The sequence below is a fragment of the Scyliorhinus torazame genome, chromosome 6 (genome assembly GCF_047496885.1).
Source record: "Scyliorhinus torazame isolate Kashiwa2021f chromosome 6, sScyTor2.1, whole genome shotgun sequence".
Lineage (NCBI taxonomy): Eukaryota > Metazoa > Chordata > Chondrichthyes > Carcharhiniformes > Scyliorhinidae > Scyliorhinus > Scyliorhinus torazame.
The window spans coordinates 34,901,789-34,924,962 of NC_092712.1; the positions used below are offsets into that span (position 1 = coordinate 34,901,789).

At 48.9% G+C, this 23,174-nt stretch overlaps 1 protein-coding gene and 1 non-coding gene across 7 annotated transcripts in view; one reads left to right on the top strand and one right to left on the bottom strand.

The window, feature by feature from the left end:
- The window catches only part of gjc2 (gap junction protein gamma 2), a 448,407-nt gene that overhangs the window by 146,261 nt on the left and 278,972 nt on the right, over nt 1-23,174 (top strand). The window lies entirely within an intron of this gene.
- On the bottom strand, nt 1,173-1,363 carry LOC140425927 (U2 spliceosomal RNA). The gene has a single exon (XR_011948080.1). It is a non-coding gene; the product is annotated as a U2 spliceosomal RNA (small nuclear RNA).

The following is a 23,174-nucleotide window of genomic DNA, read 5'->3' on the forward strand; positions in this document are numbered from 1 at the left end:
CGATTTCGCTGTGCCGGTAGCGTAAACAGAGGTTCCGCAGTCAGGATCGACAAGGGACTCTGGTTACCTTTTTCCTTGAAGACGTTCAAGAATTTGATGCACGCTGCGACGCTCTTGAAGGTGACATCAAAGAAACCATTCTTGGGGAAGTTTTGCAAGCAGAAGATCTCTGTTGCTTTAAACCCACAGCACTCGAGCAGCACCTTCTTCACGAAGTGTTTCCGGTCCAAAGGTGACTCTCCATCCGTTTTCTTCACTGTGACTCGGACAGTGTTTCGCACGCCCCAGCCTGGTGGTCGGGATGCAGCTGCATCCATAGCTCGTACGTTGGGTGTGAAACTGTATCGGCGTTAGGCCTAAACCCGAGGTTTAGGCCAGCATGTAGATCCACCAATAGCAGCCAAGCTCCAAACGTTTCCTCTTTGACGACTTCAATCCCTCCGAGTTCTCCAATCCACGATCGACATCGAAATCCTCAGCTTCTCTCAATCAAATGAGACTACACTTGATCTTAGCCAAAAGGCCGAGAAGCGATTGATGCAAGCTGCGAGACTGTTGAAAGTGATGTCAAAATGTGGATTGTTGGGGAAGTGTTGCATCAAAATATCCATTGTTGGGGAAGTGTTGCATCAAAATATCCATTGTTGGGGAAGTGTTGCATCAAAATATCCATTGTTGGGGAAGCGTTGCATCAAAATATCCATTGTTGGGGAAGCGTTGCATCAAAATATCCATTGTTGGGGAAGCGTTGCATCAAAATATCCATTGTTGGGGAAGCGTTGCATCAAAATATCCATTGTTGGGGAAGCGTTGCATCAAAATATCCATTGTTGGGGAAGCGTTGCATCAAAATATCCATTGTTGGGGAAGCGTTGCATCAAAATATCCATTGTTGGGGAAGCGTTGCATCAAAATATCCATTGTTGGGGAAGCGTTGCATCAAAATATCCATTGTTGGGGAAGTGTTGCAAGCAGAAGCATCTGTTGGTTGAAAGCCGCAGCACTGGGGCAGCACCGGCTTCAGGAAGAAATAGTGATGCACAGCAGGCGAGTGGTTGCAAAGTGTTGTAAGCAGATTGTCCATATTGGAGAATGAAGAGAAAAGGCATGAAGTAGAGAAGTGCATGTACATGCTTGAGCTGTTTTTTGACTTTGAAATTCCCCATAAAGGGGGTGTGTGCACCGTTCCCGGAGGTACTGCAATACCAGGTCGATGCATGGAGTGGACGGAGCAAGCCCCTATTCCATCTCCCTGCTCCAAAAATCAATTTAATATATGGTCCCCAGATAAGGGACGTATCAGATATTAAACTGATAAGAACAGATACTACACTTGATCTTAGCCAAAAGGCCGAGAAGCGATGCCCAATACTCTTGAATTGGCGAAGTGCCGTATGCCTTCCTTCGTTTACAGCAGGCTGACAGCATTCAAAGACTTTTCGATGTAAGCATTGAAACTTTCACTCTTGTCATATTGCTCCTGGCCTTTCTCATTGGAACAGGAGATTCCTATTGACAGAACTTGCCTCTTTTCCCCCTTTTCAGTCAGACAGCATGACAGTTATGTAGATGAACAGTACGCCACCAATCTGATGGGAGCGGGTGACTCTCCCAATCAGATGGGAGAGGATGGTGCCTAACCTCGTACGTCACTGTTACAGGCTGCTGCTGCGGAACAAACTTTTGAAAACACTTGCACGTCTTGCCAGTGAGAATGCAGCAGCAGCAACCAACTCGCCTGGTGCAAATGTTCTCTCTTCAGATAATTATCCCATTGTCTTTAGAAAGGCAGGCTTGAACCTGCCCGCTGCACACTCAGGCAGTGCATTGCAGAGTCTAACCACTCGGGCTGGGCAACAAGATTTCTCATCGCGTCCAGAGGCCGTATCATGAAAGGAATTCTGCTAGCCTGTGAACGGCAGTCTTTGTTCAAAGCTGCTGCAGCAGACAAACTGACTGCTGGCTCAATTGTGTTAGGTCAGCTGGACTGTTTTTGTGATGCAAGGTGGCTTACACTCCAGAATCTTTGAGGTGCCTGTCGTTGTTCACTTTAAAAAAAAATATTTTCATTCTATTTTTAACATAATCGCGCAGATAGGTATAAATGGGTACGATATAATTGGGATTACGGAGACATGGCTGCAGGGTGACAAGGGTATTCGATATTTAGGTAGGACAGGCATAAAAGAAAAGGTGGTGGTGTGGCACTGCTGGTTAAAGAGGAAATTAACACAATAATGAGAAAGGATATTAGCTCTGACAATGTGGATTCTGTATGGGTGGAGTTGAGAAATACCAAGGGGCAAAAAACATTAGAATTGAAAATGCCCAATGTTCTAGTTGATGACCTGTTGACAGGGTGTCTGAGCCTGCCTTGGGAGGAGTGATGATTGCTTGATGGGAACTGTGAACAATAGGCCAATGCATCTTAAGTGGGAGTGACTATCAGTTAATGTGATATCAGCAACTGTGGACAATAGGCCAGTGAATCTCAAGTAGCAAGGATAATTACTTGATGGGTTATTCAGGAGCTGCTTCAGACAGACTTGAGTTTTGTACATTCAGATTCCAGCTTCTGCAGACGGTGGTTTTCAAACTGCTCAATTCTTTAATTTAAGATATCCAATTTAAATCGGCCTTAAAACTCGGCCCTGATTATTACTACAACTTTTAGTATTGACACTATCCTTTCAAATACGAACATTGGGGGAAAAAAAATAATTGCTAAAGTTCCCAAAGTGTTTCAATGAATCTGCTGCTCCATTATGAATACTTTTGAACTTGCCTTCACACCAGATAGCCAATATCCTGCATAAGGCATGACCAAAGGATTATGCTGAAGATAATGCCATACCACTTATCTTTTGCATATCTGCAACCTGCTAAGTGGCCTTACTCTTAAATCACAATATCGGTTTTGTACTGATAAAAGTAATCCGAAACACTTAACAGAACTAGAAAATCTGTAAGAGAATTTGGGAGATATTAAATCCAAATTACATGTACCTTGTGAAATAGCATTCACGGCTGATGCTAAATATGTACTGCAGAAAGATTGCACCTATAGTTTCAGTGCGCCTCACTACTTGGAAGCATATTTTTTAAATTGAATATTCTCAATAACAACTTACCGTTGAAGCTCGCAGACTGTTATGACTGCAAGTTATAAATATTCTAAAATATAAACATTAGGAATGAAAATTGCAGTGTGATATCTCATTTGTATTGCTTTTTTAAAAAGTTAATTCTTTCATGGGATATGGGAGTCACTGGCAAGGCCAGCATTTGTTGCCCATTTCTCTGGAGCTTGTTCGATCATTTCAGGACAGTTCAGAGTCAACCATGTTTCTGTGGATCTGGAGTGACAATCTTGGCAAATTTCCTTCCCTGAAGGACATTAATAAACCAGAGGGGTTTTATGACAGTTGATAGTTTTGTGGTCACCATTACTGATGCCGAGCTGTCAATTTTACACTTTACTAAATAAATTTAATTACAACTGCTGCAGTGGAGTTGAACCCATGTCCCCAGAGCATTAGGTCTCTAAGTTCAGTGACGTTACCACAATGCCACCGTCTCCCAGAATAATACAGCGCAGAATAGGCCCTTCGGCCCATCAAACCTGCACCAACGCATGAGAAACACCGGACAGACTTCCGGTTGTGACCATGGAGTGAGTGGTCACACACACGGCAGCTTCTGCTTAAAGGCACAGAAAAGAGCTCTTTTTACCCAATACTGGATGGAATTTGGATGAAAAGGCACAGGTGAATGTTGGAGGATTAGTATCCCCCAGAAGTGGTACGTCTGCTGGCTATCCGACCCGGCAGAAGACAGTGAGAGAGTTGGCTGAAAAGTTGGAGGGAGCCTTTTCTGTAGCAGCCACTGTAAGCATGCAAGCGGGGGAAGGGCTGATGCAAGCTGGAAGGCCCCAGATGGAGGCAAATTCTGCCGGCAGAGGAAGGAAATGCATGAGGATCGTTCAGAAGCCATTGAAGGAGCTGTGGCACCCTTGAAGAGTTCTCTGGAACGGGCGAAGAGGTGTTTGGAGATTGGGGAGATCGAAGGAGTGATCTTGGACCAGAGTGATCATGTGGTGGCGAAGGTGGGGCTCCTAGGGGACCTGTGTAAAACGTTGAGAGCAAAGGTGGAGGAGCAGGAGAATGCCTCGAGAAGGCAGAACCTGTGAACAGTGGGCCTGCCTGAAGGAGTGGAAGGTGCGAGTGCCACGAGGTACGTCTCGAAGATGCTGGCGGGCTGGTGGTAGAAGGGGTGCTAGTTAAGGTGCCTGAAGTGGATCGAACGCATAGGTCCATGAGGCAGAAGCCTAGAGCTTGTGGAGAAAGAGAAGATTCTGCGATGGGCCAGGGAGAACCGTACCTGCGTCTGAGAGGGGAATAGCAACCGGATTTATCAGGACAACGGAGCGGAGTTGGCAAAGCGGCAGGCAGGCTTCAACAAGGCCAAGGCAATGTGTACCGACCAGCGGCAGATCAGGTTTGGGGTATGCGACCTGGTGAAATTATAGGTGATGTTCCCAGGCTGCGAGTATTATTTCGAGACCCCAGAAGCGGCCAAAGACTTCATTAAGGAGCATAAACTAGGGGAGAACTGAACGGACAATGCTTGGGAACTGGGGTGCTGGCACTTTGTAATGGTAGGCAGCATGTTTGAAGTGGGTACGGATTGGGGGATTTTCGTCTGTTCATTGGGTGGGGGCGGGGGGGGGGGGGGGGGGGAGAGGCGGGGAGGTTGCTGTTAAATTCTGAGATTGTAAGGTGTTGTCGGGGGGGGGGGGGGGGGGGAAAGAGTTTATATTCCCATCGCCCTTTCCTGTTTTATGGGACTGTTTGTGATTAACATTGGTTTGTTTGCTTTCGGAGAAGGCTGCTTAGAGTTCAGAAAAAGTCCTCGTTTGGATGGGGAGGGCAAGGTCCGCAGGGAGCATTCCTCCATGATCTGAGGAGTGGGGAGGAGGGGGAAGGGGAGATCATTGGGTGGTGCCTTTGGGCAGGGGCAGCCGTGCTAGCAGGTTATGTTGGTGAACGGAAGCGAGGTGGTGGGGGAGAAGGCAGAGAGGGGTGGCCAGTAAGAATGGGGGAAAGTGGGGGGGGCAGGGTAGGAAGGGGAAGGGGGAGAGGGGAGGTTGTTGCGACGTGGCAGGGGGTGAGAGATGATGTGGTCAGGGGCCGAGGAATGGGCTATCGGTGATGGGCCAGGAATAGGGTGGAGTTTGGGATGCGCTATGTATAGGGTGGAATAAAGGGGACGGGAGTAGGGAAGATGATGGACAGTAGAGGGGTTGGGAGGTGCAAGCCCGGATCCGGTAAGGCTGGTAATGTGGAACGTCTGGGGACTGAATGACATAAAAGAAAAAGGTGGTGGTGTGGCACTGCTGGTTAAAGAGGAAATTAACACAATAATGAGAAAGGATATTAGCTCTGACAATGTGGCGTCTGTATGGGTGGAGTTGAGAAATACCAAGGGGCAAAAAACATGAGAAAATGCTGGAAAATCTCAAGCAGGTCTGGCAGAATCTGCAGGGAGAGAAAAGAGTAAACGCCCCGAGTCCAGATGACCCCCCCCCCCCCTCAAAGCTCAAACAAAGAGCCTTGACAAAGGGTCACCTTGACCCGAAACGTCAGCTCCCCCTGCCCCTGAAGGCGTTTTAAGGAAAAAGGCAACCACGGCCCCTGTCTATCCTGATTGCGGAGCCTCTGTTCACGCTACCGTCGCAGCGAAACCGGGTTGTTACACTGCACATGTACAACCCCCAAATCCCCGTGTCTGATGTGCTCACGTTCCTCGCCAGGTACGTCGAGCTGAAAGGTAGCAGCGTAGAACTGAAGGACACCTTTGGCATCTGGACAAGTGAACATCAGGTCAAGGTGACCTTGAGAACGGAACAAGCCAGCAACCCCCCTCCAGTTTCGCCATTGGAGGAAGTTGCGGCTACCTTTACTGTGCGGGGCACCCACGAGTGTGTCGCACCGGTGGCAAAATGGGACATGTTGCTGCCAACTGCAGCGTCACCTTCTGCAAAAACTGCAGGCAGGAGGGACACATGACAAAGGACTACAACGATGAGTCAGAATTCGGGAGGGAGATAGAGGACCTAGTGGAGTGGGGCAGCACAGTGGTTGGTGCGGTTGCTTCGCAGCTCCAGCGTCCTGGGTTTGATTCCTGGCTCGGGTCGCTGTCTGCACGTTCTCCCCGTGTCTGCGAGGGTTTCCTCCGGGTGCTCCGGCTCCCTCACACAGTCCAAAGATGTGCAGGTTAGGTGGATTGGCCATGATAAATTGCCCTTAAGTGTCCAAAAAGGTTACGTGGATGACGGGGTTATTGGGTGGCGGTGTGGGCTTAAGTGGAGTGCTCTTTCCAAGGGCCAGTGCAGAAAAGATAGGCAGAATGGTCTCCTGCACTGTAGGGAATCTCTATGAACAAATCTTTTCTGTTTTGTTTATAAATGTACCCGGTCCAGATCGCAAAAAAGGTTCTGTGCTGTTGTTTCGACTAGGTTTTCTATGGGTAAAGTAAATTTAGGAGGACAAGTACATACATTGTTCATTCTTATGTCACTGTCTTTTTTTTAAAATTACTTTATCAGAGTTACAAAGCCAGAGCTCAGAGTGTGGACAGGGGGCAAACGCCTAATCCAGCTCCTTGCCTGCTCCAAAACAACAGTTCAAATTGAATCCAAATCATGGTCCCCACAAGAGGGACGTACCAGATCCAGGCATTACACCTGACCTCACGCTCATCTTAGAAGGAGCACTCCAGCTTTAGAATAATGGGTTATACTTTGAAGCATCTGTGCAATTCGGATACTTCAACCAGCTCTTTAATTAAAGTTTATCCAGGTGTCTTTATTTATGAGAACAAAGTAGAACACCGATATAATGCAACACTTTATTAAATATAGTTAACCCATACATTACCCACTTTACTTACAAGAAACACCCAGGATTCGACTATCCTTCCCGTAAAGGTCATTTGGTAAGCTGCAGATCTGATCCTGGAGTCCCTCTGGTTCCACTTTGTAAAGGTGATTCTCGCTGGCTGTTCCTTGCTGGTTTCCTTCCTTCAAGTCTGGTCAAGGTCACCTCACACAAGCTTCCAGTTTTTTCCTTCCCTGTCTGGCAAATGCCTATCTTTTTATCCTTGTTGCATTGTCAAACTGCCCTTGGCTTTCAGCCAATCGAGTTTCAGGAGGCAGGGTCTCAGTGCCCAATGTTCTGGTTGATGACCTGTTGACAGGGTACCTGAGCCTGCCTTGGGAGGAGTGACGATTGCTTGATGGGAACTGTGAACAATAGGCCAATGCATCTTAAGTAGGAACAACGATCACTTGATGGGTATCGATAACTGTGGACAATAGACCAGTGAATCTCAAGTAGCAAGGATAATTACTTGATGGGTTATTCAGGAGCTGCTTCAGACAGACTTGAGTTTTGTACATTCAGATTCCAGCTTCTGCAGACGGTGGTTTTCAACTGCTCAATTCTTTAATTTAAGATATCCACTTTAAATCGGCCTTAAAACTCGGCCCTGATTATTACTACGACTTTTAGTATTGACACTATCCTTTCAAATACGAACATTGAAGAAAAAAAATTGCTAAAGTTCCCAAAGTGTTTCAATGAATCTGCTGCTTTTGAATACTTTTGAACTGGGCTTCACACCAGATAGCCAATATCCTGCATAAGGCATGACCAAAGGATTATGCTGGAGATAATGCCATACCATTTACTGTTTGCATGTCTGCAACCTAAGTGGCCCTACTCTTAAATCACAATATCGGTTTTGTACTGATAAAAGTAATCCGAAACACTTAACAGAACTAGAAAATCTGAGAGAATTTGGGAGAAATTAAATCCAAATTACATGTAACTTGTGAAATAGCATTCACGGCTGATGCTAAATATGTACTGCAGAAAGATTGCACCTATAGTTTGATCTGAGGAGTGGGGAGGAGAGGGAAGGGGAGGTCATTGGGAGGTGCCTTTGGGCAGGGGCAGCCGTGCTGGCAGGTTATGTTGGTGAACGGAAGCAAGGTGGTGGGGGAGAAGGCCGAGAGGGGTGGCCAGGAAGAATGGGGGAAAGTGGGGGCGGGGGGGAAGGTTGTTGCGACGTGGCAGGGGGTGAGAGATGATGTGGTCAGCGGCAGAGGAATGGGCCATCTGGGATGGGCTAGGAATAGGGTGGAGTTTGGGATGGGCTATGTATAGGGTGGAATAAAGGGGACGGAAGTAGGGAAGATGACGGACTGTAGAGGGGTTTGGAGGTGCAAGCCTCCGGTAAGGCTGGTAACGTGGAACGTCTGGGGACTGAATGGGCCAGTTAAAAGTTTATGGGTGTTCATGCACCACTGGAGCTTGTAAGCGGGGGTGGTCTTTCTGCAGGAGCCACTCCTCCGTGTGAAGGAACAGGTTAGGTTAAGGGAGGGGTGGGTCGGGCAGGTATTTCACGTGGGGATGGAGTTGAAAGCGAGGGGAGTGGCGATTTTAATGAGCATCAAAATGGGGTTTGAGAGTGCGAAGGAGGTGATGGATCCAGATGGGAGATGTGTGATGGCGGATTGGAAGGGGCACCAGTGGTGTTGGTAAATGTGATGCCCCAAATTGGGATGATGTGGGTTTTATGAGGGGGTTGCTGGCAGCAATCCTGGATTTGGCCATGCACCAGTTGATCATGAGAGGAGATTTTAACCGTGCCCTGGAGCCAAGGGTGGATAGGTCGAGCTCCAGGTCAATGGGTAGGGTACGAATGGCGAGGGGGGGGGGGGGGGGGTGGGTGTATGGAGAGGATGGGTATGGTGGGCCCATGACATTTTCAGAACTCGGGAAGAAGGGAGTATTCCTTCTTTTCACATGTCCATAAGGTGTATTCGAGGATTGATTACTTTGCAGTGTGTCAGGAGATTTTGTGGTTTGCTGTTAAATGGAGGTTTTTGTGATAAGGTTCAGGCAACGATTAAGGAGTATGCGGAGTTGAGTCAGAATGGGGAGGTGTCCACGGCCATTTTTTGGGAAGCACTGAAGGCAGTGGTCGGGGGAAATTATTTTGTTTAAGGCTGATGCAGATAGAGAAAGGAGGGAGGAGCATGAATAATAATAATAGCTTAGTCACAAGTAGGTTTCAATGAAGTTACTGTGAAAAGCCCCTAGTCGCCACATTCTGGCGCCTGTTCTGGGAGGCTGGCACAGGAATTGAACCCGTGCTGCTGGCATTGTTCTGCATTACAAGCCAGATGTTTAGCTCACTATGCTAAACCCACCCCTGCTGTGCCGCCGTTACCCTCCCCACCCAAACAAGAACATGACTGTCTAGTGAGCAAGATAGTGGAGGTAGACAGAGAATATTCAAGGGTGCCCACAGTGGAGGGGTTGGCGAGGAGGAAAGGTTTGCAGGGGCAGTTTGACAGGCTGACAATGGGGAGGGCGTTCGGGCAGCTGCGCAGGGCAAGAGAGGTGCAATACGAGTATGGGGAGAAGTCGAGCCGTATGCTGGTGCTTCAGCTGCGGAAGCAGGCCGTGTACAGGGAAATATTGAAGATACGGACTGGGGCTTGGGATGTGGTGTCGGAGCCAGAGAAGATAAACGAGGTGTTTAGGGAGTATTATCAGGGACTTTACGAAGTGGACCCGGGGGGAGAGGAGGGGGACATGGAACGGTTTCTGGACGAGCTGGAATTTCCCCAGGTGGAGTAAGCAAAGAGGCAGGCGTTGGAGGAGCCTCTGGAGCTGAGCGAGGTGCTGGATAGTATCAGGGGTATGAAGTCGGGGAAGGCTCCTGGGCCGGATAGGTACCTGGTGGAATTTTATAAGGAATATGTGACGGACCTGGCACCACATCTGTTGGGGGAGTTTAATGAAGTACTGGAGAAGGGGGAGCTGCCGGAGAGATGACGCAGGCAGTAATCACACTAATCACCAAAAAAAGGGGAGGACCAGGTGGAATGTGGGTCGTATAGACTCGTGTCACTGTTGAACATGGATGTGAAAGTATTGGCTAAGTTGTTGGCGGAGAGGATGGAGGACTGTGTCCCGGAGTTGGTTTCCGAAGATCAAACACACTTTGTGAAGGCCAAGCATGTTGTCAGCATTGAGAAGGAAGCCCCGTCCACGCAGGGCCATGCAGAGCAAGACAAATTGATGAAAAAGCGTGGTGGAGGAGTAGGGGAGAAGGGCTGCCAGCCATATCTGCCCATGTGTTCATGGAGCAATCACCCTTGCTAAACATGTTTACAATAACACTGCAATGTGTCACTGTGAAAATCCCCTCGTCGTCATATTCCGGCACCTGTTCGGGTACACAGAGGGAGAATTCAGAATGTCCAAATCACCGAACAGCACGTCTTTCGGGACTTGTGGGAGGAAACCAGAGCACCCGGAAGAAACCCACGCAGACACTGAGAGAACGTGCAGACTCCACACAGACAGTGACCCAATGACCATAGGACTGAACAATGTAAAGCATTGCCTAATTATCCGGCTCCCAAGCCGGGAATTGAACCTGCGACTCCGGAGCTGTGAAGCAACAGTGCTACCCACTGTGCTACCGTACCACCTATATATTTTAAGCTGGAGCTAGAGATATTTGCAAGACCCCCCAGTTGTGCACCAGTCATCAGTCATGCTGGTGGATCACCTTTGTGACTCAGTAGCCACCTTTTGGTTTATCATAGTGACTCGGTTATAGCTGGCACAGCGGACTGATGCAGAAAGAAGGCATCTTGACTCCTGCTGGATAATCAGGCAATGCTTTGCATTGTTCAGTCCTATGGTCATTGGATGTTGATGGAGTGGAATCCCTTTTGGTTCTGGTACATGGCAGCATTGAGACACTGCATCCTCAAAGCATGGGTGACATGGGGAAATGAAGATCAACCTTGATCTTCCTGAATGGTAGAGCAGACTTGAAAGGAATCAATACCTACTTCTACTTCTAACGTTTTTCGGTTTCTGTCACCCTTTTGTTTGCTGACCTATAATAATCCTTGGTCTGGCAGCACCTTGATTTGTAAGATTCCCATTCCTGTATTTTAATCATTCCATAGCTTCACTTCTTTCAGTCATTGCAATCTCCAGTAGCCCCACAATCACTCGCGATCTCAAGGTCACACAGCTTTAGACCTAATTCAAATGCTGGTCCAAATATGGACAATAGAACTGAACTCCGTAGATGAGGTGAGTGTGACTGCGTTTGACATCAAGCCAGCATTTGGACTGAGTGGAGCATCAAAGAGCCCAGTAAAACTGAAGCCAATGAGAATCGGAGATACTGGAGTCACATCTAACAAAGCGTTGTGGTGTCCAATTGTCTCCATGCATAGAAATCACTGCAGGAGTTCCTCAGGCCCGTGTCCTAGGCCCTACCATCGTCACCTGCTTGACCAATAATCTTCCCAATATCACAAGGTCAGAAGTGGGGATGTTCACTGACGATTGTGCAGGATTCAATTCAGTTCACAATTCTTCAGTTAATGAAGCAGTCCATGTCCACATGCAGCAAGATCTGGGCAACATTTGGGCTTGAGCTTGTAAGTGGCAGTGAACATTCATGCCAGACAATGCTAATCTCCGTGAAGAGGGAATTAACCATTTCCCTTCGACATTCATTGGCATTACCATTGGAGAAACCCCCATCATGAAATTCTGTAAGTCAACATTGACCAGAAACTTTACTGGATCATGGAAGGCGATGGTGCAGTAGTATTGTCGCTGGACTGGTAATTCAGAAACTCAGAGACTCCGATCGTGGAATTTAAAGTCGATTTAAAAAAAAAAAAAAAAAAAAAAATCTGGAATTAAAAATCTAATGATGACTGTGAAATCATTGTTGATTGTCTTAAAAATCGATCTGGCTCATGAATGTGTTTGGTGAGGGAAACCTGCGTCTCACAACGATGTGGTTGACTCTTAACTGCCCTCGGAAATAGCCCAAGAAGCCCTGTGGCAATTAGGGATGGGTTGGATTTTGGATTTTTCCTGGTCATAGAATGACGTTAGGATGCCTGTGTGTGTGTGTGAACCAGGAAACATGCTGGATATAAATATCTATCTGAAGCATAAAGCAAAGTGATAAAACTTTATCAAGCAGTTATAAAAATTATTTTACTGTATCCTCCATGTTTCCACTCCCAAACTACTGGAGTTGCTTGGGCCCCTCTGATGGTTTCCGGACAACTCGTGTATCTGATTAATAGATTTCCAGATTAGAGACGTTGCAGTATCGTTGGGAGATTACAAAAGTTATTGATGGGATATCCCGTTGCGGCCATGCCCAGGTAGGTTGCATGTTCGGCAGCTCCCGCCAAAATCGGACATTTGGGCCCGTTAACGGACCTTTAGAAGCGATTCCCGGTGGGCAATAAACGCTGGTGAGGCTCCCCCCAACGCTGTATGGAGTGGACCAGGGGAGAAATTCTCCGGTATCGGCGCGATGTCCGCCGACCGGCACCAAAAGCGGCGCAAATCAGTCGGGCATCGCGCCGCACCAAAGGTGCGGAATCCTCCGCATCTTGGGATGCCGAGCCCTAACCTTGAGGGGCTAGGCCCACGCTGGACTGATTTCTGCCCCGCCAGCTGGCGGAAGTGCCCCACCAGCTGGCGCGGAAATGACATGGCCGGGCGGCGCATGCGCGGGAGCATTAGCGGCCGCTCACAGCATCCCCGCGCATGCGCAGTGCAGGGAGTCTCTTCCGCCTCCGCCATGGTGGAGACCGTGGCGAAGGCGGAAGGAAAAGAGTGCCCCCACGGCACAGGCCCGCCTGCGGATCGGTGGGCCCCGATCGCGGGCCAGGCCACCGTGGGGGCACCCCCCCCGGGGCCAGATCGTCCCGCGCGCCCCCCCTCCCCCCCAGGACCCTGGAGCCTGCCGGTAAGGTAGGTGGTTTAATCCACCCCGGCGGGACAGGCATTCTAGCAGTGGGACTTCGGCCCATCCGGGCCGGAGAATCGCGGGGGGACCCCGCCAACCGGCGCGGCGCGATTCCCGCCCCCGCCGAATCTCCGGTGCCGGAGAATTCGGCAACCGGCAGGGGCGGGATTCACGCTAGCCCCCGGCGATTCTCCGACCCGGGGGGGTTTGGAGAATCTCGCCCCAGGAGTGGGGCAGTAAAGAAGGCTGGACTGGTGAAACGAGGGGAACGGGAGAACTGTGAGATTCGAATTTACCAGGACTGGGGAGCAGATCTGGCTAAGAGGCGTGCGGGATTCAACCCGGCCCTCCACAACAAAGGGGTGAAGTTCGGACTGCTACATCCGGCGAGGCTGTGGGTCACGTACCAAGGCCGGAACCACTACTTTGATGCGCCGGACGAGGCGTGGACATTCATTAAGAATGAGAAGTTGGACTTGAACTAATGGGCAGCTGCACGTTGTTGGAACGCCCGGGTGAAGAGGTGTAACCGGGTGCTGTCCTAATGTAAGATTGGAAGCAGAATGTAAATTGTATGGGGGCTGGGGAGGCGGCTGGAGGGGGCTATATTATGTTGGTTTGCCCCGTTCTTTGTTTTTGCCCTCGGGGTCCTTTGCCAGCTCTCTGCTTTTGCGGAGCCACGCCGCAGAAGGGGGAGATGGGCCTGTCAGTTAGGGCAGCGCGCAGGTTGGGGGGGGGGGGGGGAGGAAAGAGGTTAGTTGTTCAGAGCAACGCCTGGAGTTTGTTAGTTGTTTTCTTTTTTTCCCCCTTTTGTTTTTTTTTCTTGTTACACGGGAAGAATGGGGTGGCTCTCTCTCTTACCCTGTGCGGAAGGGGAGGTTGGGGGCCCGAAGAAGGAAACAACAGTAGGATTGGATTAGAGGCGGGAGCGGCCGGGGTCAGCTGACTTACGGAAGCGCAATTGGGGGGAAGAGTTAGTGTTAAACAGGGGCTTGACATGGGGGACGGGATGCTGCTTTACTGGCTGAAGGGAACAGACGGAGAGTCGGGACAGAGAGCCTCCGGCGGGAGGGCTCGAGTGAGCGGGGGGGCGCAGACACGTGTCTGGGCGAGAATAGGAGATGGCTAGTTGGCGGGGGGTGGGGGGGGTCAACCCCCCGACTAGGCTGATCACGTGGAATGGGGGGGTGGGGTCAACCCCCCGACCAGGCTGATCACGTGGAATGTAAGGGGCCTAAACGGGCCGCTCAAAAGGGCCCACGTGTTCTCGCACTGAAAGGGATTAAAGGCAGACGTAGCCAAGCTACAGGAAATGCACTTAAAACTCTCTGGTTTGGTGGGCCAGGTGTTCCATTCGGGGTTGGACGCAAAGACCAGGGGGTCGCAATCCTGGTAAGCAAACAGGTAGCATTGTATTGTGGTGAGTGGTAAGCTACAGGGGGCCCGGGTGGTGCTAGTGAACGTTTATGCCCCGAATTGGGATGGCACGGAATTCATGAAGTGCATGCCGAGTAAAATACCGGACTTGGGGTCAAACAATTTGATAATTGGGGCGGGGGGGGCAGGGGGGGGGGGGGGGGGGCAGGGGGGGACACTTCAACATAGTCCTGGACCGGGGGCGGGATTCTCCGCAATTGGCGCAATGTCCGCCGATCGGTGCCAAAAACGGCGCAAATCAGTCTGGCATCGCACTGCCCCAAAGGTGCGGAATTCTCCGCATCTTGAGGGGCCGAGCCCTAACCTTGAGGGGCTAGGCCCGTGCCGGAATGATTTCCGCCCCGCCAGCTGGCGGGAAAGGCCTTTGGTGCCCGCCAGCTAGCGCGGAAATGACTTTGCCATGCGGCGCATGCGCGGGAGCGTCAGCGGCCGCTCACGGCATCCTCGCGCATGCGCAGTGGAGGGGGTCTCTTCCGCCTCCGCCATAGTGGAGACCATGGCGAAGGCGGAAGGAAAAAAAAGAGTGCCCCCAGGGATGGAGGGGGTACAATACTCGGCCATTGCGGTCTCTGACTATGCTCCGCACTAGAACATTACAGTGTAGTACAGGCCCTTCGGCCCTCGATGTTGCGCCGACCTGTGTAATCACTCTATAAAGCCCATCTACACTATTCCCTTATCGTCCACATGTCTATCCAATGACCATTTGAATGCCCTTAGTGTTGGCGAGTCCACTACTGTTGCAGGCAGGGCATTCCATGCCCTTACTACTCTGAGTAAAGAACCGACCTCTGACATCTGTCCTATATCTCCCCTCAATTGAAAGTTATGTCCCCTCGTGCTAGACATCACCATTCGAGGAAAAAGGCTCTCACTATAGTCCACCCTAACTGATCATCTTGTATGCCTCAATTAAGTCACCTCTTAACCTTCTCTCTAACGAAAACAGTCTCCAGTCCCTCAGCCTTCCCTCATAAGATCTTCCCTCCATACCAGGCAACATTCTGGTTAATTTCCTCTGCACCCTTTCCAATGCTTCCAGATCCTTCCTATAATGCGGCAACCAGAATTGCACGCAATATTCCAAATGCGGCCACACCAGAGTTTTGTACAGCTGCAACATGACCTCATGGCTCCGAAACTCAATCCCTCTACCAATAAAAGCTAATACACCATACGCCTTCTTAACAACCCTCTCAACCTGGGTGGCAACTTTCAGGGATCTATGTACATGGACACCGAGATCTCTCTGCTCATCCACACTGCCAAGAATCTTACCATTAGCCCAGTACTCTGTCTTCCTGTTATTCCTTCCAAAATGAATCACCTCACACTTTGCTGCATTAAACTCCATTTGCCACCTCTCAGCCCAGCGCTGCAGCTTATCTATGTCCCTCTGTAACTTGTAACATCCTTCCGCACTGTCCACAACTCCACCGACTTTAGTGTCATCTGCAAATTTACTCACCCATCCTTCTACGCCCTCCTCCAGGTCATTTATAAAAATGGCAAACAGCAGTGGCCCCAAAACAGATCCTTGTGGTATACCACTAGTAACTGGACTCCAGTCTGAACATTTCCCATCAACCACCACTCTTTGTCTTCTTCCAGCTCGCCAATTTCTGATCCAAACTGCTAAATCACCCTGAATCCCATGCCTCCGTATTTTCTGGGCACAAAGAAGAAGTCTATCGACTTCCGGTGGCGGCCATGGAGGAGTAGGTCGCGCATTCGGCAGCTCCCATCTGGAACGGACTCTTGGACCTTTTTTCAGGAGTTTTCACAGACCTTTTGGGACAGATTGGTGAAGCGAACACTGCCAAAAGGATTCCCTCTCTGTTGTATGGATAGCTGGACCAGGAGTGGCCGGGAGAAGCGTTTAAGTCTCGAGACAGAAGTGGGCGCCGAGGCACGACATGGCGGCCGGTATAGGCCATGGGTCACGTACAAGGAACGGCATCACTATTTTGAGGCGCCGGACGAGGCGAGGTCATTCATCAAACAAGAAAAGCTGGACTCGAATTAAAGGACAGTTAAGCTTTGGAGGAAAGTGGCGGTGGGCCTGGGTAACACGGTACTGTTTATAATATAAGATTGTATACAATGTTGGGTGCGTGGAAGGGCTGTGGTGGTGGCTGGAGGGAGCAGTGGTTTCGGCAAAGTTGAGATACGGAGGGGGGCCCTGTACTTAGTACGATTTTTCGGGAAGTTGGAGCCTTGGTTCAGGGCAATGTTAGTGTCTTCTGTTTATTTTTCGTTTCGTATTACTATTTACTCACTGGGGCTGGAGAGGCAGTTTAATTGGTTTATTCATGTGGGGAGAGGGGTCCGGCCAATGAGGCGACAGTCTGGTCGGCACCAGGTGCGGGAGCTGCCGGGGTCAGCTGACTCTCAGGAGCGGAGTGGGGGGTGAGCAAGTGCTCAGCTGGTGCTTGGTGGGGGCTTTTAGGTCATGGGGTGTTGAACGGAGTCTTTAAGGAGTTCTATTGTAAACTATACGAGTCGGTGCCCCCTACGGGAGCGGAAGGGATGAGGCAATTTTTGGACCAGTTGAGGTTTCCAAAGGTGGAAGAGGACCTGGTGATGGGGTTGGGGTCCCCGATTGAAGTGGAGGAGATTGTCAAGGGTATAGAGGACATGCAGTCAGGTAAAGCCCTGGGGCCGGACGGTTACCAGGTAGCATTCAGAAGAAATTTTCAGAAATATTGTGCCCATTCCTGATGAGGACCTTCAATGAGACGAGAGAAAGGAACCCTCCCCCCAACAATGTCACAGGCCTTGATCTCACTCATTCTTAAACGAGGGAAGGACCCGGAACATTGCAGGTCATACAGGCCAATTTCGCTTTTATACGTGGATGCCAAATTGCTAGCTAAGGTTCTGGCCACAAGAATTGAGGATTGCGTCCCACGGGTGATAGAGGAAGACCAGACTGGGTTTGTTAAAGGCAGACAACTCAATACCAATGTCTGGAGACTTTTCAATATTATGATGCCCTCAGAGGGAGGGGAGGCGGAGGTGGTAACAGCGATGGATGCAGAGAAAGCCTTTGACTGGGTGGAATGGGAGTACCTGTGGGAAACGCTGGGGAGGTTCAGGTTTGGTGAGGGCTTTATTGGCTGGGTGAAATTGCTGTACCAGGCGCCTGTAGCAAGTGTATGTGCAAACCGTCTGAGGTTGGGGTACTTCGAGCTTACCCGGAGAACGAGGCAGGGGTGTCCCCTCGCCCCGTTACTATTTTTGCCCTAGCTACAGAACCGCTAGCTATGGCGCGGAGAGCCTCGAAGATCTGACAGGGACTGGTTCAGGGAGGGTGGAACATCGGGTCTCGCTATACGCGGATGATTTGCTCCTGTACATTTTGGACCCTGTGGAGGGGATGGGAGAGGTTCTGCGGATCCTGAGGGATTTTGATAGTTTTTCAGGGTACAAACTGAACATGGGAAAGAGCAAGTTGTTTGTGATCCAGGCCAAGGGGCAGGAGGAGAGACTGAAAGAGCTGCCGCTCAGGATGGTAGAGAAAAGTTTTGGTTACCTGGGTATACAGGTGGCCAGGAAATGGGATGCCCTGCACAGGCTCAACCTGACCTGGTTGGTGGAGCAAATGGAAGGGGACTTTAAAAGGTGGGACATGCTCCCGCTGTTACTGGCAGGGAGGGTGCAGACCGTGAAAATGACTGTCCTCCCCAGATTTCTGTTTGTCTTTCAGTGCCTCCCCATCTTCATCCCCAAGGCCTTTTTTAAGCGGGTGAGTAGGATCATTACAGGCTGTGTGTGGGCGAGTAAGACCCCGCGAGTAAGGAGATCACTGTTGGAGCGCAGTCGGGGGGGGGGGGGGGGGGGTGTTGGCGCTGCCGAACTTCGCAACTACTACTGTGAGGCCAATATAGCTATGATTAGGAAGTGGCCGGGGGGTGGGGGGGGGGGGGGTCCAGAGATGGCGATCTTTTGAGTGTCAGAAGACCCGGGAGTTCAGGGGGCGAGAGAGGCTGACGTCTTGGCCTTTGCCTCCCTGGTAGCCCGGAGACGGATCTTATTAATGTGGAGGGACTCGAAGCCCCGAGTGTAGAGACTTGGGTTAACGACATGGCTGGGTTTCTCAGCCTCGAGAAAATAAAGTTTGCCTTAAGAGAGTCTAAGCTAGGGTTCTCTCGGAGGTGACAGCCGTTCGTCGACTTTCTCGGGGAAAATTAAAATGTCAGCAGCAGCAATCCGTACCGGGGGGGGGCGGGGGTGAGTGCTTCATTGGGATGGTGTGGGAAGACTGGATCGCGTGGGGTAATGTCTATTTAATTGTTATTGTATATTCTTTTTTTGCACTATGTTAATGTTCACTCTAGTGTTGCTACTGTTTTATTATGAAAAATTCTGCAAAACTTTAATAAAAATACTATATTAAAAAAAAAAAATTGCCCCTTAATTGGAAAAAATCAATTGGGTACTCTAAATTTAAAAAAAAAGATGTGCAGGTTAGGTGGGGTTACGGGAATAGGGCGAGGGAGTTGGCCTGGTTGGGGTGCTCTTTTGGAGGGTCGGTATATACTCGATGGGCCGAATAGCCTCCTTCTGCACTGTAGGGGTTCTATAAGATACATTGGATTGCCCAGTTCACTCAAAGTCACTAACCATCCTGACTTGCAAATATGTAATTGTTCCTTCACTGTTGCAGTGTCCAAAAAGGTTGGTTGGGGTGACGGAGTTACTGAGTGGAGACGTGAACTTAAATAGGGTGCTCTTTCCAAGGGCTGGTGCAGACTGGATGGCCTTCTCCTGCACTGTAAATTCTATGATTCAGTGTATGTGGTTTGGTGGAGATCTTGGACGGAATGATGTTTCCATGCGCCTGCTATGCTCTCCTGGGTGGTGGAGGTAATGGGTTCCGGAGGTGTTGCCAAAATTGCCCGTGTTAGGAAGCGCAGACTGCAGCCATGATATGCCAGTGTTGGAGGAGGTGACTGATAGAGAATGCACTGCCACAGCTCAAGAAGATGACCCACGCCACCACCTCTTCAGTGAAATCCCAGATTGGGCAATAATTACTGGTGTTGCCAGCAATGCCCATATTCAGAGAATTGATTTAAAAAGAAACTTCAGACCTGTTTCCTCAGCCATGGAACACATACAGATTTAAAGCTGGAATATAACAATCATAAATAATAGAAAGCTGGAGAAGGTAACACGTGCAGAGAGACCTCAAGAAGAGATAAACTGGTAATTTGAAAGTCAATGCAAAGAAGGCAGAAATTTACAATTCTGGGATTGCACAAATAAGTGATTGATGAGGTCTTGCCATCCAACCGTGAATGTGCTATTCCTGGTCTAGCCATTCAAGAAACAAACTTCACTTCCAGTACCCCCAGCTTGTTAGTATTAGTTTTTAAATAATGTATCTGAACATTTATGACCTGTTTTTAGTCCTCCCACAGCTATCTCCTCTTCCATACTTAAAAAACCCATTGTTCTAATGCGAGGCTATTTGACCATTAGGGGTAGCACAGTGGTTAGCACTGCTGTCTCACGGGGCAGCACGGTGGCGCAGTGGGTTAGCCCTCTTGCCTCACGGCGCCGAGGTCCCAGGTTCAATCCCGGCTTTAGGTCACTGTCCGTGTGGAGTTTGCACGGGTTTCGCCGCCACAACCCAAAGATGTGCAGGTTAGGTGGATTGGCCACGCTAAATTGCCCCTTAATTGGAAAAAATGAATTGGGTACTCCAAATTTATTTTTTAAACAAGCACTGCTGCCTCACAGCACCAGGGACCCAATTCCAGCCTTGGGTCACTGCCTGTGTGGAGTTTGTACATTCTCCCCTTGTCTGCGTGGGTTTCCTCCCACAATCCAAAGATGTATGGGGTAAATGGATTGGCCATGATAAATTGCCTCTTAGTGTCCAGGGATGTGCAGGTTAACTTGTGGAATTGCAGGAATAGGGTGGGATATGGAACGATGCAGGCTCGATGGGCCGAATGGTCTCCTTCTGCACTGTAGGGAATCTATGAACAAATCTTTTCTGTTTTGTTTATAAACGTAACCTGTCCAGATTGCAACAAAGGTTCTGTGCTGTTGTTTTGACTCTGTTTTCTATGGGAAAAGTAAATTTAGGAGGACAAGTACATACATTATTCATTCTTATGTCACTTGTCTTTTTTTAAATTACTTTATCAGAGTTGCAAATCCAGAGCTGAGTGTGGACAGGGACAAACGCCTAACCCAGCTCCTTGCCTGCTCCAAAACAACAGTTCAAATTGAATCCAAATCATGGTCCCCACAAGAGACATACCAGATCCAGGCATTACACCGGACCTCACACTCATCTTAGAAGGAGCACTCCAGGTTTAGAATAATGGGTTATACTTTGAAGCATCTGTGCAATTCGGATACTTCAACCAGCTCTTTAATTAAAGTTTATCCAGGTGTCTTTATTTATGAGGAGAACAAAGGCTGTTTAGCACAGGGCTAAGTCGCTGGCTTTGAATGCAGACCAAGGCAGGCCAGCAGCACTGTTCAATTCCCGTAACAGCCTCCCCGAACAGGTGCCGGAATGTGGCGAATAGGGGCTTTTCACAGTAACTTCATTTGAAGCCTACTTGTGACAAGCGATTTTCATTTCATTCATTTCATTTCACACACTTAATTAAATATAGTTAACCCTGAAATGACCCACTATACTTACAAGAAACACCCAGGATTCGACTATCCTTCCCGTAAAGGTGATTTGGTAAGCTGCAGATATGATCCTGGAGTCCCTCTGGTTCCACTTTGTAAAGGTGATTCTCGCTGGCTGTTCCTTGCTTGTTTCCTTCCTTCAAGTCTGGTCAAGGTCACTTCACACAAGCTTCCAGTCTTAGCTTCCAGTTTTTTCCTTCCCTGTCTGGAAAATGCCTATCTTTTTATCCTTGTTGCATTGTCAACCTGCCCTTGGCTTTCGGCCAATGGAGTCTCAGGAGGCAGGGTCTCAGTGCCCAATGTTCTTGTTGATGACCTGTTGACAGGGTATCTGAGCCTGCCTTGGGAGGAGTGATGATTGCTTGATCGGAACTGTGAACAATAGGCCAATGCATCTTAAGTAGGAACAACGATCAGTTGATGGATATCGGGAACTGTGACAATAGGCCAGTGAATCGCAAGTAGCAAGGATAATTACTTGATGGGTTATTCAGGAGCTGCTTCAGACGGACTTGAGTTTTATATATTCGGATTCTGCCTTCTGCAGACTAGTTTTTAAACTGCTCAATTCTTTAATTTAAGATATCCAATTTAATTGACATTAAAACTAGGCCCTGATTATTACTACAACTTTTAGTATTGACACTATCCTTTCAGATACGAGCATTCAAAAAAAAAAATTGCTAAAGTTCCCAAAGTGTTTCAATGAATCTGCTGCTCCATTGTGAATACTTTTGAACTTGGCTTCACATCAGATAGCGGCTTCACATCAGATAGCCTATGATCAAAGGATTATGCTGCAGACAGTCCCATACCATTTACCTTTAGCATGTCTGCAACCTGCTAAGTGGCCTTACTCTTAAATCACAATATGGGTTTTGCACTGATAAAAGTAATCCGAAACACTTAACAGAACTAGAAAATCTGTAAGAGAATTTGGGAGAAATTAAATCCAAATTACATGTAACTTGTGAAATAGCATTCACGGCTGATGCTAAATATGTACTGCAGAAAGATTGCACCTATAGTTTCAGTGCGCCTCACTACTTGGAAGCATATTTTTAAATTGAATATTCTCAATAACAACTTGCCGTTGAAGCTCGCAGACTGTTATGACTGCAAATTATAAATATTCTAAAATATAAACATTAGGAATGAAAATTGCAGTGTGATATCTCATTTGTATTGCTTTTTTAAAAAGTTAATTCTTTCATGGGATATGGGATTCACTGGCAAGGCCAGCATTTGTTGCCCATTTCTCTTAAGCTTGTTCGATCATTTCAGGACAGTTCAGAGTCAACCATATTTCTGTGGATCTGGAATGTCGGCAAATTTCCTTCCCTGAAGGACATTAATAAACCAGAGGGGTTTTATGACAGTTGATAGTTTTGTGGTCACCATTACTGATGCCGAGCTGTCAATTTTACACTTTATTAAATAAATTTAATTACAACAACTGCTGCAGTGGAGTTGAACCCATGTCCCCAGAGCATTAGGTCTCTAAGTTCAGTGACGTTACCACAATGCCACCGTGTCCCAGAATAATACAGCGCAGAATAGGCCCTTCGGCCCATCAAACCTGCACCAACGCATGAAAACACCTGACAGACTTCCGGTTGTGACCATGGAGTGAGTGGTCACACACACGGCAGCTTCTGCTTAAAGGCACAGAAAAGAGCTCTTTTTACCCAATACTGGAGGCGGTTTCTGGATGAGCTGGAATTTCCCCAGGTGGAGGAAGCAAAGAGGCAGGCGTTGGAGGAGCCTCTGGGGCTGCGTGAGGTGCTGGATAGTATCAGAGGTATGAAGTCGGGGAAGGCCCCTGGGCCGGATAGGTACCTGGCGGAATTTGTGACGGACCTGGCACCACATCTGTTGGGGGAGTTGAAATTAAAAATGAAATTAAATTAAAATCGCTTATTGTCACAAGTAGGCTTCAAATGAAGTTACTGTGAAAAGGCCCTAGTTGCCACATTCCGGCGCCTGATCGGGGAGGCTCCTCCTCCCCCTCCCCCCCCCCCCCCCCCCCCCCTCCCCTCCCCGCCTACCTCCCACCCGGGTCCACCTCGTAAAGTTTAATGAAGTACTGGAAAAGGGGGAGCTGCCGGAGAGATGACGCAGGCAGTAATCACACTAATCACCAAAAAAGGGGAGGACCAGGTGGAATGTGGGTCGTATAGACTCGTGTCACT